The sequence below is a fragment of the Passer montanus genome, unplaced genomic scaffold, assembly GCF_014805655.1.
Source record: "Passer montanus isolate IOZ18808 unplaced genomic scaffold, ASM1480565v1 scaffold1, whole genome shotgun sequence".
NCBI classification, from domain to species: domain Eukaryota; kingdom Metazoa; phylum Chordata; class Aves; order Passeriformes; family Passeridae; genus Passer; species Passer montanus.
In genome coordinates, this window is record NW_024356504.1 from 10,451,667 (window position 1) to 10,467,986 (window position 16,320).

The following is a 16,320-nucleotide window of genomic DNA, read 5'->3' on the forward strand; positions in this document are numbered from 1 at the left end:
ATGGTATGAAGTCATAACAAGATAAAGGTGGGTATATGAGAATGAGAACTACCAAAAAAAAGAGAAAAAGTAACAAGAAAAAAAAAGAAAAAGCAGGATTCATCAGTTTACAGAGTCTGCAAGACTAATTCCAAATCATAATTCCACAAACACTGAAGCCTGTCTATATGAAATTCACGAGTTGAGGTGGCAAGAACACAGTGGTTTCTTCCCAGTGCAATAGAAGTTTAGTTCTAATTATTTGTTTTGCTTTGCTGACAAAGCATTTTACCTTGTCTGCCAGCTCCTAAGCACAGCAGGAAGAACTTATGAGCAGGTTTAAACTTGCCTTTGTAAGTCAAAACTAGAAATTGCATATACATTATACAGCATTTTAATGATATTATTAAATTGCAAGGATTAGAACAGAAGTTTTATAAGGGAGCTCATTCACTTCTTGAGAATCAAAAGCTCTAAAAAACACACATGCGATTGTACCAAGTTTAATATCCTGTCCCCAGCAGCAGTCACTATTTCATGCTTCAGTGGAAAGCAATGGGATGCAAAATCCAGCCAAAACCACTGCAGATACATAGTTCTGCTTCCTCATCCTTACAGCCAATTTCCTCTAAGCATGAGACTCAAAATATTGCTATAAAACAGCGCCCAACCTCTTAGAAATTCACTTGACTTGGTCTCCTGAGGCAGCAAGTTTCTTATTAGTTTTCTCTGAGAAGAAAAAAAAAAAACACAACAAAACACATTTTCTGAAACATGAAACCCACATGTTTCAAGCCACACCTCCTTCAAAATCACTGCAGTTTCAATCTCTACAATATTTTGGACGGTAAGCAGCAGGAAGGCAGCAGTGCAGCAGTACGCTGTACTAGACAGAACTACACAGGTACCCCCACGAAGTGGAGACAGCTGAGGAGAAGTCACTGACATCTTGTTGCTGCATTACAGTGGTATTTCCTTTTCAGCAGTGATTACATTTCACAGGAGGTAGAGTGCATCTGCTGATCCTGTACAGAATTAGGAAACACCTAATATTTGGGGGGTGTGCAGGGAGGGAACAGCGACGGAGACACAAATGGAACTGCACATTTGCATCCCAAAGCTGGGGCATCTGTCCAATGGCTGCAGTTGCTGGAAAGCACCTGGCACGTTCCTGCTGCACTCCCAACCTCACAGCTGTGCAACCCTTAACAGCCTGCCCACCTCTGCGAGCTCCCCAAAGCCACACAGCCTCTTGCTGGCACTACTCCTCTTTTAACGTGGGAACTAAAGCGTTCATCAGCAAGAACAAGGAAGAGAAAATGAGCAAGAAACTGTGCAGGTCTGAAAACACTTGAGCACTTGTTTACTATTCAGATTATTCAAAATTCTGAGTTAATAATCCCCAGAACAAGATGCAGAATCCCATCAGAAGGTGTAGCTCATGAGAATAATGTAGAGGGAGCACTGGTCCCCAGTACAGCCAAAACACGCCTGCTCTTGGAACTAGTGCCATATTTCCTAGGACCAGAAAACAACAGAGGGAGTGATGTGCCATCTCAACAGCTACACTTTGACATCTCACAGCTACACCTGCTCGGTCTCCCCTCTGAAAGGGCACAGGGACATACAAATGCCTGATTATTGCCTGCTGACTGAGCAACAGCTGCTTTCACTGGAGTAACCAGAAACCTTGAAATTACTTCAACATCCTTGTCACTGGCCGTCCCTCAGACCAAAATCCCTTTCCTAGAAGGCTCTGTCCATCTGTCACCAAATTATCTTCTTCAAAGGCATGTGAGTCTTTTCCAGGGTCTCACTTTCAAGTTCCCCTAGCATAAAGGCACTTCTGCAAATACCCAAAGTTACAGAGATTTGAGATACCTGAATAAGTTCCTGTTGAGGTCTCCCTGGGAGCCTGAAACTTTGTGTTCTTCCAAGTAGGGTGTCCAAGAATGAAAGGAAAATCTATTATGAGTGTAAAGCATGTTGAGAAGGAAAAGGGACAGAAGGGCTGGGCCAGGCCCAAACCCATGAGCAATTGTTTATGTACCCACAGGCTGGGAAATATGGTACAGCACTTGGCTGCTACCTGTGCCCACCCTCTTTGGAGTATGAATCTTGGCAGCAATTTCTATACAGCAAAATGGTCTCCACCTAAACAAAGTACTAGGATGATCTCCACTAAGCTACAGCTTACGGGCAGCAGGTACTGAACAACAGGTTCTGCTCTCCAGCACCTGGGTGGGTTTCTTAGCTGTGCTGCTGTGTAAATTAACAAGAGACCCACTCAGCAGCAGATCTTTACAAGAAAGATGTTTTGAGAGGAAGAGTGACCTGTGTTCTGCTCTTGAAAGGGAAGGTCAGAGTCCCTCCCTTCAGGAGATACTGGACTGTGACTGTGGAGCACAGGGAGCTCCAACAGCAGGAGCTATGGTTCCATGCTGAAGGGTAACCACAGGGACATGGGGGAATAAAACATTTCTCTCTCAAGTATCTAACCTCCAACTGCCTTGCTTCTTACTTCATTAAGCAGGCGTGACTTAGAGACTAATCCTGAAACCTTATGAGAAGCAGAAGACCTGCAGTCCTCAACAGCCACAGCCAAAGCTCAGTACAAGAGAAAAACCATTCCTGCTCAAAGAGCCACTGGAAGGACAGGGAATTTTACAGCCATCTCCTCACTGCTAGGAAACATGCACTCCTCCCCACACTTTGCACCTCTGTCTCAGTAAAGAGCAGCTTTGCTGGCTCTGCAATTGTGCCTTGTCATCAAATACAATGGGATTCCGATAAATTCTAAAACACTTCAAAAGGCAATGTTTGATACACAAAGCAGATATATTAAATAACAGGATCTCTGGGGGAATGACAGTTTGGCTTATTAATTCTCAAAACTCTATTTCTGAACATAAATTCCCCCTTCTCCCCCCTTCAATAAAAGGCAAGTGAATTCCTTTAATTTATCTTCTGGACACCTTAAAATCAACTCTTCTCTCTAAATACCTTTAATTACATCTTTAAAGCATTATGTTTGCATATCCCAGCTAATGCAACATCAATATTACTATTTCAATATCTAGTCAAAACTTCCCTGTGAGGAAATACACCTTTTATTACATAATGCTTGCTTTAATTGAGAAAGCTTTAACTCTTGGGATTAGAGTTACAGAGTACATAGCTGTAGCCTACATGTTTTCTTTCAAAAATATTTCCAGGCATTATGACTTCAAATGCAGAGGAAGTGTAGTGAAAGTGTCAATAATGTGACTGCCAAGGGCATGGTCGGAAGAAATGGCTACAACAATTTAAATGGCTAAACAAATATAGGCTAAAAGTCAAGTCAAGGGTAAAGATATAAATTCATACTGCCTCTGGCAGGAATCAATTATGCTGGCTATTCTGACCTCTAAATGGGTTCTTCTAGAGAGGGCACATGAAAAGCTTACTCTCTCTCGCTTTTTACCTGTTTTCTCTCATCTTCATTACAAGTTACATATGTATGTTCCACATGTCTAAACTTGGCAAAAAATATTTTAAAAGGAGAAAGAGACAAACTGCATTAAAAACCAATGATAGTTAAAATTTTGTAACTGCAGTGGTTGGAAAGCATTCTCACTCCAAAGAACATTACTGAAAAGATTTGAAATTATTAGTAAAGACATTTTAAGAAATGTCAAAGATGTGCCTAAAAACATGAAAAACTGCCTAAATTAGTCGGGTTTTGAAAATGGTAATACAGACTGAGTAACACAACAATGAAAGAGGCAAAACTGAAGAAATAAAAAATCATGAGAAGAGACTGAAGCAAAAGGTTATGAAAAGATTCCTTTCCTACAGAAGTAGGACTCAGACAAAAATAGTGTGTTTCAAATTTCCTTCATTATTTAAAAGAAGTATCAATGAAATAGCAAAGCCATACTCTGTCATGATCACTGGAGGCCAGTTATAAAGGAGAAGGTATACAGAAATTTCCACTCAGTGGTGCTCATCTGTGCTATGTATCTGAACATACAGCTAAGGTTTTGCATTAGCTCAGCTCACTTTGAACAAGCAGCACCATCAGCAAATGCAGATCAGATGTACTAATATACACAGCTTTTGAGCAGAACTAATCTGTGGAGCAGAACACTGCCCTCACAGACCACTTGCAGCACCCCTGTGAAATACATCTTTAGGTTCAACAGGCATCTCGGAAGTGTAAATACACATTGCTCTGGATATCAAAATAAATACACAGTAGAGGGTCATACAATGGAAAAATTATGCTATCTAGTAATTATTCTTTACTTAACTGCAAATTTTGTTGCTCTCCTAACATTGGTGTTTTAATGTAAAAATAAAGTAAAATTTAATTATGCATATACATTTAACGTACATGTTTACTATGCTTTAACAAATATTGGTAATAAGAATTCACCACAGAGGTGGCATGAAAAAGGGTCTTAGCTTATTATGCACCAAATCCTGTGATGCTGAAGACCTGCCTGTGCTCAGCCAGCAGCCATTTGCGTTTCAGTTCTGCTGCAGCGTTACACAATAGACATGCTCAGCACGTTCCCTAATGGACACTGTTTCAACTCCTCAGTTCAGTGCTCAAATTCCAGCTTGGCAGATGATTTTGACCAACCTCATGCCTTTGCCTCGTCACATCCACTCAAAAAAAGGCACAGCTACAGAAATACCTTCTATTATTCCTATGCAAGCACTGACAGATCTGGCTGCTCCAGGGGTTTCCAAGTTCAGTGAGGGAACACATGGAAAACGATGTGGAGCTCCGATACTTTAACAGACAGATTATATTTTTCTGACTTCAGCAGCAAGACATTTAAAATTTATTGTATGATCTTGGTTCTTTGCATCCAAAGACTTATAAGGAACCAATCACCAGATTCTTGACTGATGGGCTTTTTAAATTTTTTCCCCTTTTTTCCTTCTCTCTCTCTTTTTTTTTAAACACCAAAAGCATAAAAATCTCCAATAACAGCTTGTTATCTTTTTAATAAATGTTGACACTAGAAAGAACATAATTAACCCAATTCTCTAATAAAATCAGTGCTGTGCACATTTTTAAGACACCAAGTAAATATTTGGCACAGCTATTAGTAGTCATGTAAAGTTACAGCCTGCTTCTCTGGTAGCCCAGAACTCTGTTGCTATTTTTTACTATAAAGCTGAAAGAAAACGGCAGAAACTAAAGAGCTAGGAAAATACCAGAAAACATATTATTCTCATCAGCAGAAATATCTGAAGAAGAATAAAACAGGCCCCTAAAAACAACAAAAAAAATTTGGTCAGCAGGAACCAACACTCAACTGCCACCAATGAAATGAATGTAGCTCCATGGCATGACAGTAAAATCATGACTTCATTCAAGGCTTGGCCTCAAGTAAAGCCAAAATTAGTAAAAATATGTTTAAGTGCATCTTTTTCCCTAGAGAATAAAGTCAATAAAACTATTCGTACTGGAAAATATAAATTATTAATATCTACTGGAAGGCTGTGATGTTTTGAAATTGCTATCTTCAAAAATAGCTTTATGGCTATAATAATTCAAGCTTTCTATCTAGATCAAGGACAATGCACAACCAAAATATAATGCTACAATCTGCATTTTTCATGCACACTCAAGACAGTCCTAAGTAGGTATTCAAGTCCACAAAAAAATTACACAAAAATAGAAGATGTAAAATTGCTACTGGTTTGTAGGATTTGTTTTTTGACTTTGCTATAACCATTCCAGGTACATCTATTCAACTCTGAAAAACAATAAATTTATTTTTTAAAAACCGGGAGATTTTTAGAAATAATATTATTTCACAATTAAACACTGATGAGGGGAATTCACAAAAAAAAAAAGACAACATACACAATAAATTACTGAATGCAGGAAACAGTGAATTCATACAACACAACGATAAAGTTTTCTTCTGCCACTGACATGTATGTAAAGAATTGGCAATTCACCCTATCTTCTAAGAAGGACAGAAGGCAAAAATAAGATACTGTGCTATCAGCTAAAAATTAGTCAAATTTAATTTCAAAATTTACAAAAAGAAAAGAAAAGAAAAGAAAAATCTGAGGCTCAAACAGACCTTTATTATTTATGGATTTGTCTCTTCTGGATGGATTACCCAAGGCACAGTATGAGGGCTGCTTCAATGATGCTCTTCCCCAGGGTCATGGTGTTTAAGCTTTCCTCTGTGTGGTTACTTTGATAATCAGGGTCTTAGCCACAGTGCAAATTGTTTTTTACTGGTGTGAACCAGCAATCTCTCCTTTCCATCTCACCACCCATTTGCACAATACTTGAAGATTAACTGCTTCTGCTTCAAGCTCAGCTGATATGAGCTAACAGGTTAAAAAAACTAATTAGGGAAATATGATAGACATATTGAACAATATGACAGGCACAGAGAAGGCATCACTGCATAAACCTAATTTTCTTAAGAAATGAGTCAAAAAGATGAGCCACACTAAGATTTCGAAGTCCCAGATTCAGTGACCATGGTACCATAGAATGATATTTTTTTTTTTTTTATGAAGACAGACAAAATATGTGCAATCAATAAAACAAAACGTTTCTCTGTAAGTCAGTAGTCTTCTCTGTATTTTCAAGAACTGAAAACCTCAAAAATTATTACAGGCAAAATTTCCAATAGTAATTTCATATTTGTGGCCAGCAAAAATTCCCCACAGGTCCTTACTCACCTGTACATGTGTACCTGTGTATAATCAACACAAACGCACCCAAAGGAAGGGCCTGTGGTGCTAACACAACAAGACAGACCACAGTAAGACTGACTTGAAATTACATTCCCAGTCATGTTAAAATTGAATGTTGACTCTCTGCACCTTTTTTTCATGCTAAAGAAAATTGGGAGCTTATGCCTGTAGTGACTTGTATACTAATAAACATGTCTAAGAATTCTTTTCAGTTCTTTTCACTTTATAATTCAAAGCTGAAAACTTCCCTAGAAAGCTGACAGAAGAGCTGCAGGTCTAATAATAAGTATGTACCCATGCAATTCCCAAGGCACTCTTGTCACAGAGACAGTGATGAATAGGAGCTGAGCAGCGAGCCCACTGCCATCTCACTGCCTGACTTGTAAGCACCTTATGACCATTCAGCACCACTTCAGCCAGGGGGGTCTGCTGGGACAAAATTAATTATCTGCCCTACACTCTCCTGAAAGCACTGCTGTGAAGTTATGTGGCTTACAATTCCAACCTGATGTGGGTTCTTTTTATTATTGGATATATTTTGCTTTATTAAATCTCTGATCGTCTTTTCCAAAGGAGCCAAAAAGGTTAAAACCGTGCAATTTCCACTTTTCCATTTTATTATAGAAAGATGTTTGTTTCGAAGTAAGAGTGGGTGAGAAGGGCAAAATAGTAAACAATTGAGCAACTTAATTGAAAGCTACAAAGTTAACCTCTCGCTACTCTGAAAGTGAATTCTTCCATAAAGACTCTGGTGCAAGACAACAAAACAATAGCAACTCTGGGAGTCAATTGCCCCCTGAGTCGTGGTATCTCCCTCCCCACCCCTAAAATAAAATATTTAAAAGTCAAAAATGTTTGCTTGAGAATAGCCTGCTTAGCTGTCACAGCTCATATTGGAAGTGAGCAGTGCTACCATTTGATGTCCACACTAAAAACAATTAACAAATACATTTTGTGACTTTCAACATTTTTTGTTTACCCTATCACCCCCACACAAATGGCATTTACTAGAGATGGCTATCGCCTAGGAAGTGCAGCTAAAAACATCTGCAATCCTTGTTAACACATTCACGATACATTTAAAACACCCTGTTCAATAGTGAGAAAGAACAGATTTTAAATCACTAAGCAGTTCATCATCAAATTCATATCCCTGTTCAAAAAGCCCGACCTCCTGCCGAAGCCGGCAGCATGTCAGCCTATTTCATCACCCAAAGGAGCAGCCAGGCGCTGCTCAGGTGGGACACGCCGCAGGCACCGCACAGCCCCGGCCCCGCTCTCAGGCAGCCGGGGAGGTGTGCTCGGAAGGGAAGCCGCGCTCCCCGAGCTGGGATCCCGCTCTGCCCTCCGGAGCCGCGGGGCAGAGCAGCGGGACAGCGCCCGGCTCAGCCCGCAGCCTCCATCCCCGGCAGCCCCCAAACATCGCTCCCTCGCAGGCATGCCCAGAAATGATCTGCCAGAACTGAATAAATGAACCTAACGAAGGGGCAGCATGCTAATGAGAGCTACAAATACCAGAGAGGCTTATTTACTCTGCAGCCTTCCACCACATCATGGTACCACTGCCTGCATTTCCCCATCAAAGTCCAACAGCCACGCGAGCCCGTGAAGCTCCCATCGCCAAATGATGCTGCAGCTCCTGCCCGTATCCCTCCGAACGACTGAGGAGGGTCAGGCTCCATACCCTGCAGCCCACATTTCCTACTTCACATTAGACAATGGAATAAATATGCAAATCCCTACTGCTTGTGAAAGAGCAGGATACAAACCAGCCCCAAAAGCAATCTGGACTTGAAGTTATATATATTCTGTGAAATTATTTTTGAAGTACTAAACAGAAGCCATGTATCTTTTAATCTGAAAGCATGAATGCAAATTGTCCAATGCATTTGGATTGCTAGTTTTTAAGAAGTATCCTTGTTTATATTTTTGCATTTAAGCATATAAAAACCTTAAAAAAGTCGAGCAGCTCCTTTTCCTTTTATCCTTAACGTCACAGTATTTAAGTTGTCCAGTTACATATATGAAGTGAATTTTCCATCAAACTGTCATGGCAATACAAGCTTTTACTCCTTTACCCATTTTCCCCATTTCATTGTGAAAAAAATTCTATGAAGTAATGGAAAACTGAAGCAGAGGTGCTAAAAATACAAACCTCTTTTTGTAGGGTGGGTGTAGAGATAGGAGAGCTGTAGGATTATATTGAATTATATGCAAATGTAAGGGAAGAAAAAGGCCACAATTTTCCAGTTTGGTTTTTATTTTTTTGGTATCAATTACTCACATCTCCTATTTAGCACTAGTTTTATTAGAATACTGTATCCATATCTGTGGAGAGATAGAGAAATTAAACACATGCTATTTATCTCAGAGCTCTTTTAACCTAGTAAATATTTTCATCTTCTGTACATTTGTAGATGAGTGGTATCTGTCTTTTATCTACACTCAATCCCTCTTCCAGGGTCAAAAAAGCCTACAAAAGAGCAATGAAGCAACAGTGATCACAACTCACTGGTAGGCCTTGAACTGGTACCAGCATTTGAAAGATGTGATGGTGTTTGGGGATATTTTATTGAGGAGAGGGCAGATCTATAATCCATTTTTTCTCAGCATCACGTCTGGCTCAGAGCAAGAGCAAAAACAGATACTGACAGACTGCATGCAAATTTATCTTTAACACATCTTTACCAATGCTGTAATATATTATAGCTGCCTTGCTTCAGCCTGACTTTCCACCTGCTTGTTCAAAAAGGAAAACAACTCTAAACTTCAAGCTTCAGTTACTAGAAGTACATTTTAAGGGCAAGCAAAAGTTTTAGATGAATGAGACAATCATCTGTTGCTATCTCAGGGTAAACATTTAAGCTTCGGAATTAAGTTTCCAAACATTTGCCACTCTCTACTCTAAACCATGACTTACATGTCTTCAATTTGTATTGAACTCAAACTTCATTTAGTCAATTACTGCATCTGTCTAAAGCAAGATGTTTCACAAAAAATTCCTCTTTCTGATAAACAATGGAGACCAAAAAACTAAGATATACAGTAAACACTGCATCCTCAAGCCAAAAAAACATTGCACACCAGCTTTGGGCTCCCCAGATCCAGAAGCAAATTAAGACAGTACAATTAACACAGAACTCCAGTAACATGAGAGATCAAAATCACATCTCTGTCTCCAAAAATACATACATAAAGATTTGGTTCTATTTATGATTCTTAAAGAGACTCAAGAGCCACCATTCAAACTGTAGCATAAAATGTTTAAATAACCACACTTTCAAAAGCATTTAGATGGGTTAAAGAAATGTGTGTCTTAAAATCACCATAACATGGTAGCAACACAGAACACCTTTTATCTTCAGGAATTTCTCCTTTAAGCTTTGTTAAAAAACTTGACCCTGGGAGTGTTTTAGAAGCTGAAAAGTCTGATCCACAGGTATAATGTTTGGGTTTTTTGTTTCCTTCCTATATAAATAGACAAGACAGGTGTATTTCAAAGTTGTGATTCCATCGTAACAGTGGGAATGCTCTTCTGTAGAGACACTCCTATTGTTATTTTACTGCATACTGTTAATTTTATCTCTGTATGCACTTAATGTAAGTACCGAGCCATGTCATAAATTTAAATTTAAAATCAACTGTACTCATTTTAGACGAATATAGTAATTATATGATAATTGTATGACCGTATATTGCTGTATTTTCTCCATTTAAATTAGCACAGAGTGACATGTTCAGTGTTATGTCATTCAATCTTATGGTACATACTGCAGGTGTTACTGCGATATTTCCAGGGTTCTCTGTAAAATAAATTAATAGCTGCACATAGCTGCACATAAGTACAGTGATAGTGAATTTCTACATATCCTTTCTATCTATTGTCTAAAACGTGAACAGGCCTGCGTTCTGAGATGCCAAGCTGTATCAGGATTGTAATATAAAATTACCTTTTACAGGAGAACCGTTTTAAAGCAGGGACTGCAAAGCACCTTCGCTTAGGTATCAGCAATATTTGCAACTGGAAAAGGATGCCCTTAAAGCCGAAGCCCATTTCCGACGGCGACAGCGCGCGGGCCGCGCGGCCCCGGCCCCGCCCGCAGCGGGGGCAGCCGCGGCCGCGCCGCCGCGGTTCCCTGGGAGAGCCGCTCCCCCCGCCCCGGCTCTGCAGCCGGAGCCGGCTGCCTGCCCCCTCTCCCCTTCTGTAATTACAGAGCGCAGGCAGCGCCGTGCCCGCACAAAGCGAACCTGTGCGGACGGAGCGCAGCGCTCCGGCCCCGCGCCTCCCGCACGGCCGCAGCCGCAGAATAAACGTGCTGTTCACAAAGCACATCGCTGCCTGAAATCATAAGTGCGCATGAAAAGAGATAATGTTCTCTACATTTCGAGTTTTGTTCCTTTATTTCCACAATCGCTTTTCAAGCGCTCCATCTCCTTTCTGTTGCAATACTCCCCAGAAATCAGCATATCTAATTTACGATCTTCAGCACTCAGAAAAGAAAGAAAAAAAAACCCAAACCCAATACTGTAAAGAGATTCAAGGAATAAAACTTTTGCATGTTTAATTTCTACATTACACGAAATCACCAAGAATTTGCACATCTATCCTATTTAAGAAAAACACAGGCCACAGAAATCTTTGTGAGCAGTTTTCAAAAAATAAAATAATTATGTACAATTAATTAAGAACTACTATGAGAAATAATTACTTGCTCGAAAAATAATAACATATTTTTCATTAATATTAGAGTGAAATGCATGCAGAGGGTTATAATGTATCACTCCCATGTGTATACAATTGCATTAAAAATAACACAAAACACCACTTCCAAAAATTTCCAAGAAGAATGTGGAGGAAAAAACCCCATGTAAGTGCACTGTTAGATATGCTCTAATGTTACATTATGTTTAACCAAACACAAACACTACAGATCTCCTACTGGGAAAGAATTAGTCTCAAATACATAGCAGAGTAATAGATTGTTGTTACTAAATATTTTATGATATTGGTAAATGATCCATCTAGCATAAATTTAATTTTACTTGCTATCCCATTTTTCATGCACAATTGAAGTTTGAATTGCATAGGAATAATGGTAAAAACATTTTTACAATGAATTTGATCACAGAACTTACACAATTTATTTAGCTTGGTATCAGACTGATGTGCATCCTTTCAATCCCACCTTACAAAATGAAAGAAAACCTGGCTTTATTAACAATAAAGAAATAGCAAAAACCCCATTTATATTTAAAACACTGAAGTGTGTGAAGAATCTATAAAACAACTGACCTGTTCAAATTGTTGTTTTTCCAATCCATGCACTCTTTTTATTAATTAGGACCCAAACCAGATTGATCGTCATTTTATAACGTTTGACATATTCACTGTCTTCCCACTTCCAGCAGAATCTTCTTAAATTTCCCAGCACTGTGTTTTATTGCTGGTACCATATGCTTTATTGTTCAGCCACAAGAGCTTCACTCTGCACAAAGACTCATTACCTACTGCTTGCTGAGCAGCTTCGGGCTCACTGAGGCTGCCTGTGAGATCACATGGGAGTTTTGTCTGAGAAAGCCAGGCATGCCACTGATTTCACCGGCTACGGATATTTTTATCAGCTGAGGTCTACTATGAGGAAGGAATAACAAATTCTAAGGCTTCTTTAGTTCATTAAGACAGCAGTTGTTATGGAAATCCCCCTGAACTTTTTAAATTATTATCATTCCCACTGTAGCACTGGTCCAAGAAGAATTCAAGAGATTTGTTACAAGTAATTTTTTCTTGCGGGGAGTGGCACAAGCCATGCATTGTCTGCATCGCTCTGCACACAGTACACACTGAAATTAATATTCTGAAGAGGTAATATTTTGCCAACACTTAATCTGCCAGTGTTTATCCTTTATGTGGAGGACAAGCTTCCAAATGAAAAATTATACCTAAAAAACATCCCCTTAATTTAAATTTGTTTCATCAGTCAAGGGCATTATCGTGTAATCTTTGGTCTTAAAATGAGTTTTGTTGGCTTCACTGAGGCTACTCAGGTGAATAAGAATTGGCTATTTGGGCAGGAATTACTTTCAAATACAAATGACAAATTATGTAATACAGTGAAGTCTAATCTCTTCTTGGTAATAGTTGGTGATGCTCTGGGGTTTGTTTTCCTGTGTGTGCATGCGTGCATTTGGTTGGTTGGCTTGGGTTTTCTTGTATATTTTAAACAAAAATTATGAATTTAAGTAACATTTTATAATGCTTTGAAACTTAATATTTACCTGAGTATTTCATATTAGAGTAAGTGAATATCGAGACTCAAATTACAAAATAAAAAAAAAGATAAAAAAAAGAAAAATACATATAATTTTTTTTTTTTTTTTAGTGATCCATTATTAGTATCAGGGTTCCATGCTGGAATATTTGGAGATAGCTTGATTCCTATTGCAGAGTGAATTCCCTGAATATGCTAATTTAAAGCTAGCTTTCTACAAACAGCTAGCTAAAGCTAGCTGGTGATGATAAATGAACATCTCTTCCTTGCCCTGAAAACTCGTACCGAACACGCAATTATCCATAATATTAACATTGCAAAGATGTAGCTATTCTACAAAACAGTCAATTATCTCTAGAATAATTCAGAGCATTTTGATAACATGAGATAGCAAAAGAAACTGTTTTCTCATTAACATTCCACAAATGAAATACCTCCTTATTCTATTTAAGACCTCTCTCATTAGAATAAATGACAGCTCGTAGCTCATGGCTGGCATTATTCTGGTCCTATCAAAGTCCCTGGAAGTTTTGCTGCTGATTTGCATGGAAGAAGGGACAAGCATGACTAACAGATTCACTCGCCTTACCGTGTCGTCATGCAAATCAATGACAAAACTCATTTCTTTATTGTTCTTGGCATCTTGCTTGGATTGTATTATTATGGTTTTGTAACAGTTGATATGCAGTCTCTGTGATTACACTGAATTATACAAGATGGTTAGCAAAGGATTCAGAATTACCTACAACTAAATCCAGTAATGAGTATCTTCTACGCTCTCACATTCATTTCAGTTTTTTAAAAATGCCATTATCCAGAATGAGTGTATTCTGAAGTGCTATCATTTTCATCTACCCAAAGACAAGGGCTGAGCAGATGTTTTGTGGCTGAGAACCTTCCATGTCTCTTAGGCAGGAAACACTCCTGTGTGTACATTAATGAGAAGAAATGAAAGCAGACTAGAAAGATTGCTAACGAGCAGCTGGTTTAGCTACAGCTATGCATATTTTTTTCCCCTGGCGATACCACTGATGATGTCACAATGCTCATGTAGGAAGACATAAACAAAAGGCAGGCATTTTTGCTGCAGTAGCACTGGGAGAAAAAAAGAAAACCCAAACGTTTGACAGATGGAAAGAACAAAAACTGGTCAGGAAAAGAGTACTATTGTCACATTCTTGTGTGTTGTTATATACACTATGGAGCAGTCCTCAAATCCTGAAAGGTGGTTAGAGAAAAACATGTTCAAGGACATGATACAGTTAAACCAGTTAGCAGCAAAGAGTTGTTTCTGCAGGAGACAATAGCAGCAAGCAGTCTCCATGCTGAGAGGCACCCTCGGTTAATCACTTCTTCAAGGTTGGTGGGGGGAGGGAGGGAAGCTTCAATCCTCCATAGTGGAATTTTGAATTTCCTAAATATAACTTGACATTTTTAGGTAGCTAAATTATATTCCTTCCAATCCTGTCCTCTCTTCTGAGAGAGTTACTAAATAGAAGGAAGTCTTTGTCAGAGCCACATTGCTGAATTTCTGCCCAAATATACTATTGAGGAAGGGCATTTCTCCCACCACAAATGGGATTATAGATCACCCAAGAGATTCACAGTAGCCAAAACCTAGGCCTCCCTTGTCACTCCACAGAAGGAAGAGGTTCAAACGAGACTTGACACATACTTCTTGACACCCCTCCTGTAACAATCAGGATTTCTTCAGTAGAATCCAAATTCACCTCTCCTTGAAACAACAGTGGGAGAATACAAATGCTTAGCAGTCTCTTCCACCCAGGGTCTCCCATGGGAGTAGAGGTAAGCAAGGGCTCTCCTTTCTCGAATAAAAGGTTCTTCTTGAGTCCAAATGGAAACAGAAGCAAGAACCTTCTGACCATCTGTAAATAAGGGTAAATTGTCAGATTCCCATGTCTGCTTTGTAAGAAAATTAACAGGAAAATTCTTACGCTTTCCTATTTCACAGAAGTTACAGCAAAAGTGAACTGGTTAAGGAAATTTGGACTCTGAGTAATTGCCATCATTAATAAGTAATAATTTTATAAATCCTGGTTTATTCTACTCTATATGCATTTAGACTTGAGTACTTTTATAAAGGTTATATGCATTGAAATACATATCTTGGACAGAATTCAGAAACAAATAAAAACCCAAAGACCCACAATAACCCAAAACCAGCCATATATCACAGACCAGACTAAGCCCATGATTTGAACTACAAATAATTTCTACCTAATACAACTACATCATTTCATTTGGTATCAAACTTAATCTCCTGTTTAGTATCCTGTATCATAGTTGGATGAATCACATACGCATCAAACTTATGGGAAGAGCACTGTTCAATTTCATGAAACAAAAAAGAGACAACTTGCACCACTCAATGCCTTGTTATTCTAAAGGCTGGAATCCTGTACCTTGCAATAAAATGCAATTGGTCTGGTTTCTTCAAGTACACCAGAAATGTAATAATTTCCATACCAGTTATGTAAACAGATGGTTTTGCTGAAACTTTTACAGTCTTCTAGTGGCAAAAAGATTTGAAGTCCAGGATTTAGAAAATGTATTCAGTGGACCATGCATGCTCTACTCTAGCTCTTACAAACAACATGGTTCATATGCCATGGCTTGCAATTTCAATTTATGAGCTACAGCAGCAGCAGCTCTAAATGCTTCAGCACTGGCTTTCAGGCTTGGAAATAGATGATTTGTGGTCACTACTTCAGTAAGATCTATAAACCCTGCCCATGCAAACTCCTCTAAATTGAATTAGGGATGAGGCATAGGTGCAAACTTCCTGTGGAATCGTGCCATTACAGAAGTTCTACAGAGTTAAAAATGTTCACCTAAGAGAAAATATTAATTAAAGTTACAGCCAGTAACACTTGGGTAGGAAAATCTTAAGTATAAATTCTACATATTTTTTTCTAGACCAAATATAATTTAATCAAATAAATTTCCTCACCCTGGCCCCAAATGTCTAGCTTTCTCTAGATCAGTCACAGCTAAACAATATTCAAGGAGTGTCACGTTAACTATTCAGTTCCAAATACTAGGGCTTGATAGATTTCCACAGCCTGCCATGACAGGAGGAATAACATTCTTTGGGTTCCTGAATGCACAAATATGAAAATATTACTCATTCATAAATGGCATTCCCAACAAAGAAATACAACCATGTTTTGAAATAAGAGCCTAGTTAGTGAAATGAATGGAAATAGACAAAATCTATTTGAAAGGCGATATCCTCAGATCAACAGATGGATGGAGAAAGCAGGGGGCTTTCTCCAAGTGAGGGGCAGGCCTGTGAGCTGCTGTTCTGGTTTCTGGCACTCTAGCAATC

General features: G+C 38.8%; 1 protein-coding gene across 7 annotated transcripts in view; it reads right to left on the reverse strand.

Moving 5' to 3' along the window:
- Nucleotides 1–16,320, reverse strand: part of CSRNP3 (cysteine and serine rich nuclear protein 3) — a 66,416-nt gene that overhangs the window by 28,092 nt on the left and 22,004 nt on the right. The window contains exon 1 of one of the 7 annotated variants that reach the window (XM_039700251.1): nucleotides 11,996–12,256. The exons of 4 other annotated variants lie outside the window; for them this stretch is intronic. The gene's annotated coding sequence lies outside the window, so the exon portion shown is untranslated. Of the gene's footprint in view, nucleotides 1–8,217; nucleotides 8,285–10,652; nucleotides 10,817–11,995; nucleotides 12,257–16,320 lie in introns of those variants that run through there. 2 more of the 7 variants (XM_039700258.1, XM_039700265.1) reach the window with 2 other exon arrangements.